Source organism: Canis lupus, chromosome 14 (assembly GCF_048164855.1).
Source record: "Canis lupus baileyi chromosome 14, mCanLup2.hap1, whole genome shotgun sequence".
Taxonomy (NCBI): domain Eukaryota; kingdom Metazoa; phylum Chordata; class Mammalia; order Carnivora; family Canidae; genus Canis; species Canis lupus.
The window spans coordinates 40,052,682-40,059,396 of NC_132851.1; positions in this window are offsets into that span (position 1 = coordinate 40,052,682).

A 6,715-nucleotide genomic window follows, 5' to 3' on the forward strand; every position below is an offset into this window, starting at 1 on the left:
CGCCGGGAAGGGGCGGGGCCAGAGCGCCGGGGAGAGGCGGGCGGGGCGGGGCCGGGGCGGGCCCGGGGCGGGGTCAGCAGCCGGGGAGCGGCGGGCCCGGCGTCCCCAGCCCCGAGAGGTGCAGGGCTCGCAGCCCCGGGGCGGAGGGGGCTCGGGGAGGGGACAGAGAAGCCGAGCGGAGACGACGGGTGTCCTCCGGGAGGGGGGCACCCGGTCCAGGCAGGGGGCACCGCCGGGTTGCGGAGGGTGAGGCGCCCCGGAGGCTGGAAGGGCGGGGCGGAGAATGCGCAGGACTTCTCCGGGGAGACGGACCTAAACCTCCGAGTCGCCGGTGACCCAAGTCCTGGGGTCGCCGAGAACCGCGGGGAAATCTGGCGCTGCCCGGGGAAGGAAGTGGCGGGGTGGGCCCGGCCCTCCACCCCACGGCCGTCCTGCGGACTACCACCCCACCCCACCCCACCCCGCCCCCGGGCCCCTGGGAGACCCTCTCCCCTCCCCGGCCTCGGGGTCTGAGCTCCCGCCGCGCCCCCGCGCTCAGCTCCGGCAGCACCCTCCGCAGGAACGAGTGATCGGGAACAGGGAGGACAGAGAAATGCCTGCTTCCCAGCCGCCCTCCTGGTCCTAATCCCCCAGGAAGCGCTTCCGGGCTTCTTCCGGGTGCGGTGCGCTGACCTACAGGAGCCTCCCAGATGGAGAGTCTTCACCCTGCAGGATGCCTGCTGGCGGCGGGCCGGTGGGTCATGCCCCGGATGATCCTGGGGCAACAGGAGGACCAAAGCCGACGCTCGGGTCTGCAGAGCCTTGGACAGAGCCGTCGCAGCCCCCGTGGCAGCCTGGCCCAGAGTGTCAACCCAGCCCACACCTGGGCGCTGCCGGGGGATGGGGTGACTGGGATTGCTTCCATACACTGCGGGCGTTCAAGGAACCTCCATACCCCTGGCCCTCCAAACTCCCCAAACCTTGGGCCCAAAGAACAAACCAACCAACTGTTCACAGCCACAGGCCTGAACACTGAGTGCTCAGGGTCCCTTCCCTGAGCATCCCAGTTTGCTTTCCAACCATTTCCCGTCTGGGATTGGGATTCCACACCATAAATGTTCCTGGGGAAAAAGGCCACTTTCATCACTTACAAGAAGATGCTTTTCCAAGGACACTTTCTGTATCCTAGCGCGTGGCCCAGAGCGATAGTGCCTTCAACAGAGACTCCACTGGCCGGCATCGTTGGGCACTCGGCCTCACCTAGGGTCTGTTTTAGGCAGGTATGGTAAAACATGCAGACCTGGAAGTGACTATCATGAAGGAAGACGTTTATGCTCATTTATGCTCAACCACTGGGCCACCCAGGAAGCAGGATCTTGGACAGGTGTCTGTATGCCCGTATTCATAGCAGTATCATTCATAAACCCAAAGGTCGAGGCAACCCAAGTGTCCATTGATGGATGAATGGATAAGCAAACTGCAGTCCATCCATAGAATTTTACTCAACCTTTTAATCCTGTCAGGGACCTGGGTGGCTCAGTCGGTTAAGTGTCTGCCTTCAGCTCAGGTCATGATCTCAGGGTCCTGGGATCAAGTCCCACATTGGGTTCCCCACAGGGAGCCTGCTTCTCCCTCTGCCTGTGTCTCTGCCTCTCTCTGTGTGTCTCATGAATAAATGAATAAAATCTTTAAAAAAAAAAACATTGGAAAAAGAGGTTTGAAAATTGACTTTCTTTGTGTTTGGAAAAAGGGTACTTTTTTTTTTTTTTAAGGGTACTTCTTTGAGTGTATCATTAGCTTACTTCATAAGAAAGCCACAAATAGGGACACCTGGGTGGCTCAGCAGTTGGGTGCCTGCCTTTGGCCCAGGGTATGATCCTGGAGTCCGGAGATCAAGTCCCACATCAGGCTCTCTGCATGGAGCTTGCAGAGAGCCTTCTCTCTCTGCCTGTGTCTCTGCCTCTCTCTGTGTCTCTCATGAATAAATAAATAAAATCTTAAAAAATAATAATAATAAAATAAAATCTTAAAAGCCACAAACACTTCAAGGATTTGCCAACATTTTTTTCAAAATCAGGAAGAAATCCCCTTTATGATTATACTAGTGACCTGAGGATTAACTCAAAGTGAAAATGTGTGTGTGCCACACAATTCAAGGATATTCAGTTGTGCTTTATTATTATTTTTTTTAATTTTCTTTATTTATTCACGAGAGACGCAGAGAGAGAAAGAGAGAGAAGCAGAGACACAGGTAAAGGGAGAAGCAGGCCCCACGCAGGGAGCCTGATGTGGGACTCGATCCCCAGACTCCAGGACCACACCCTGGGCTGAAGGCAGGCTGCAAACCTCTCAGCCACCCAGGGATCCCCTCAGTTGTGCTTTATTATTTTTTTAAAGATTTATTTATTTATTTATGATAGACATAGAGAGAGAGAGAGACAGAGACACAGGAGGAGGGAGAAGCAGGCTCCATGTCTGGAGCCTGACATGGGACTCGATCTTGGGACTCCAGGATCGCGCCCCGGGCCAAAGGCAGGTGCCAAACCGCTGAGCCACCCAGGGATGTGAGCCACTCACACCTCTCAGTTGTGCTTTAGAACAGACAAGGAGACCAGATGACAGAAGCACCCAGCTGGTGAGGCCTGCAGCCCGGAATATGGGTGCTCTGCGAGGGCAGGCCACAGAGGCCCCTAACAATCCCCCAAACACCCAACAGATAAAAGAGGCCCTTCCTCCTGGCACTGCAGCCTCTGAAATGCAGGTAGAGTGCAGTCGGGCTAGAGGCGGCGCCGGCCGCTGTGTCCGCAGCCCAAGGTGTGTCCAGGCCCTTCCCGGTCTCTGCCTCGGTGCTTTGGGGGCGCCTCGGAAAGCCAGCCTGGGGGGAGCGGAGGCAGAGGGAGAGCGACAGACGGACAGCATCCTGAGCATCCCCTCCTGCCTGGGCGGAGCCTTGCTGTGGCCCTGGGACACCTCAACCCCCTCCGGGTTACGTCCGAGGCTCTCTGGTCCCCCTCCTGCTCCTGTGCTGAAGTCACCAGCACCCTCAGCCCGGCCAGGGACCGTCCCACCACCCCGCACCTGGGCTCTGCGGGCCGCACAGCGGAACGGCGGTGGCCTTGTCCCCCCGCGTCCTGACACCGCAGCCTGGCCCTGCCCTTCTCCCCCTCTCCGCCCCCCGCAATCCAGGTCTTTCTGTGCCGTCCACCCCTCGCGCTGTCGCTAACCTGATGCCCGCGGAGCCGAGCAACACCCTGGCCCCACCGCCGGCCCGGCCCCTGCCCACCTCCCTAAGTGTTGCCTGGACCCCGCACCCCGCAGCGCCCCCTGGCCCCAGGTGGTAGGCCAGGCCCAGCGCGGAGCCTGCGGCCCCAGGGGTGGCTCCAGGGCCCGTGGTGCAGGGCGGGCGGATCCGCGGCCAGCAACCTGGGCAGCTGGCAGCCGGGCTGTCCCCGTCTCAGGCCTGAGCACAGAGGCCGCAGCGCTCGTGGCCGAGAGGGACGCAGGGGCTGGTCCCTCTCCCACGCCCGGCTCACAGGCAGATGCGCCCAGCTCTGCCAGCCGTTTGCTCTCTCTGCTGAGAACAGGAAGGCACCAAGGTGGACCTCATCAGGGCCGGGCGGGGGGCGGGCGGTGTTCAGGCGGCAGTGTGGGGCCATACTGGGGGGAGGTGGGCGGAGAACCCGGAGCACCGGCTGGGGCTGCACCTCATGGGCTGTCTACTGCCATATCCCCATTTTCTAGGTTAGGAGACTGAGGCAACCAAGTAACTTGTTCCAGGTCAATGCCTAGGAAGCGCTGAAACAGGGTTATTTGGTCCCAAATGTTTTAGTTTTACAAACAAGCAACTGACAGTCGGGCTCCATCCCTGAAGTTTACACAGCACGACAAGGGGGACCAAGGAGATGAACCCCCCTCCCTCGGGAAGCTACGGGGAAGACACGGCACCTCGGCCTTGAGGGCTAAGCAGGGCCTGCCAGCGAGGGCAGGCACAGGCGATGAAGGGGCCCTGCGGGGACTCGCCGAGCTAGGGCAGGGCTAGGAGGGCGCTGCCTCGGGCACTTGTCGGGACCAAATCCCGAGCAGCTGGCTGCCAGGAGGGTGTAGGTCCCCAGGGGGCACCGGGGGGAGGCCCCATGTCAACGCCAGGAGTCCCGGGGTCTAGCCACTCCTCGGGGCCGGGGCCGGGAATAGATGAGGCAGGAGGGCGGAGCTGCGGGCTTGGGGGGTGTCTCCAGAAGCCAGCTCCCCCAGGCCGCTGTGCCTGCCTCCAGCTCGCGGGTCCCCCAGTGCCCGCCCACCCCGGACCCTGCACACGCAGAGTGCCAGCACCGCCGCTTGCGAGCTCTGTGTCGCTGTCAGTCCCCCTCTCCAGGTCGCAGGCCTGTCCTGTGTCAACCCAAGAGCTGATCTGCTCAGCAAGGCCGTGGTGGCTCATCGCTGGGCAGCGAGTGCCCGCTCTCTGAACTGGCTGTGCGCTGAACCACTTGGGGCTCACCTGGCACCACCCCACAGGCTCTGATTTATTGGCGGGGGCGGGGGGCAGCCTGGGCATTGGGAATTTAAAGGCCTCCCAGGTGATCCTAAAATGCAGTGAAATTTGACAACCACTGGGTAATGGAGACATAGAATCACCTGATCCCTGATTTGCTGGTCATCTGATGTTTCCCCACCTGCAAAGTGAGGCTCCCTACATCCCAGCTGAGGGTAGTGGGGTCACAGGGGGTCATCAGCCTTGTCTCCTCCCTCCCAGTACTCTGTCCTTACGGCCGATGGCTCTCGGTCTCTCAGGCTGTAGGACAGGAGTCCCTCCCCTGCTTGACTGTGAAATGAAGACCGGATCCCTCTTTTCTGGTAGGTTTTCTTTCTTTTTTTTTTTTTTAAGATTTTATGTATTTATTCATAGACACAGAGAGAGAGGCAGAGACACAGACAGAGACACAGGCAGAGGGAGAAGCAGGCTCCATGCAGGGAGCCCAATGTGGGACTCGATCCCAGGTCTCCAGGGTCACACCCCGGGCTGCAGGCGGCGCCAAACCGCTGCGCCACCGGGGCTGCCCTCTCGTAGGTTTTCTGATGAAAACATGGGCTCTTGCATCTGGCTTATAATCCCCTGAGATTCGGGCAGCCCTGCGGGCACAGCGGTTTGGTGCCACCTGCGGCCCGGGGTGTGACCCTGGAGACCTGGGATCGAGTCCCACATTGGGCTCCCTGCATGGAGCCTGCTTCTCCCTCTGCCTGTGTCTCTGCCTGTGTCTCTCTCTCTCTCTATGAATAAATACATAAAATCTTTAAAAAAACAAAATAAATAATCTCTAGAGATTCCATCTTTAAAGAGTCCAAACCCAGGCAGTCCCAGTGGCCCAGTGGTTTAGCACCTGCCTTGGGCTCAGGGCGGGACCCCGGGGTCCTGGGATCGAGTCCCCGGCAGGGAGCCCGATGTTTCCCATGTGGGGCACCTGTGGGAACCAGCGAAGACCCATGGGGAGCTTTGTCCCTGAGGGGCTTGGGAGGGAGGACATGGAGAGGAAAGCGGAGGAAGGGCTCTCCAGCACAGCACAGGAACCATGGGGCGGGGCCGGTGGGTGTCAAGGGCAGCGTGCCAGACCCGGGCTCCACAGAGGCCACGGGGCCGTCCCTGAAGCACGCAGTCCACATGACGAGACACCAGGGATGTGTGTGCACAGAAGAAAGCTACGTGAGCACACAGTGAGAAGGTGGCCATGTGCAAAGCAGGAAGAGGCCTCAGAACGAATCAAACCTACTCACACTCTGATCTTGGACTTCTAGCCACCAGAACTGTGAGGATTCTAGGAACCCATGACTTTCAAGGACATGGCATTTACTTCACTAGGTCGGTGAGCGGGTATCTGGGCCTGGGGCCTGGGGCCTCCACCAGGAGGTGTCTTCCCGGGTTGGGGATGTTCCCACCAAGGCTGTGGCGTCAGGACTGCCTCCTTGGCAGAACCTGCTTCTCCAAGCTGTGACTGGACTCGAAAACCAAACTGTCGATTCCTTTGAAAGCCCCATGACAGGGCAGCCTGGTGGCTCAGCGGTTTAGCGCTGCCTGCAGCCCAGGGTGTGAACCTGGAGACCCGGGATCAAGTCCCATGTCGGGCTCCCTGCATGGAGCCTGCTTCTCCCTCTGCCTGGGTCTCTGCCTCTCTCTCTGTGTGTATCTCTAATGAATAAATAAATAAATAAATAAATAAATAAATAAATAAATAAATAAATAAAATCTTAAAAAAAAAAAAAACATTCCTCATGCCTGAAGGCTCCTGGGTAACTCAGTTGGTTGAACATCTCACTCTTGATTTCAGCTCAGGTCATGATCCCTTTAAAAAAAAAAAAAAGAAAGAAAGCCCCATGACAGATCCTTGGCTGTTCCCTGAGGCAGCTCTCTCCCACGCCCAGAGCTGATAGGACACAGATAAGCTTTTGGGGGGCTGTATAGACTCCTGCACCCTCGTTGGCGTGGCCTCCTCTCTTGGCCCTTGCTGTGGACCTCCCCAGCCTAATGTCTGTGACTTTTCCCTTCCTTCTCATTTGTTAGCCACAGGCGGCAACCCGAGCAGAGGCTGGGCCTTGCTGAGGTCACACTGTAAACTTCCAGGTGCCTTCTCCTTCCCTTTTTAGCAGCCAAGCCCAGTGTGATCACTCAACTGGAATGAGGGGTGAGGCTGGGAGTCAGCAGTTGGTCAGGTGCTGCTAGATAGGGACCCCGGCACCTGTCAACAAT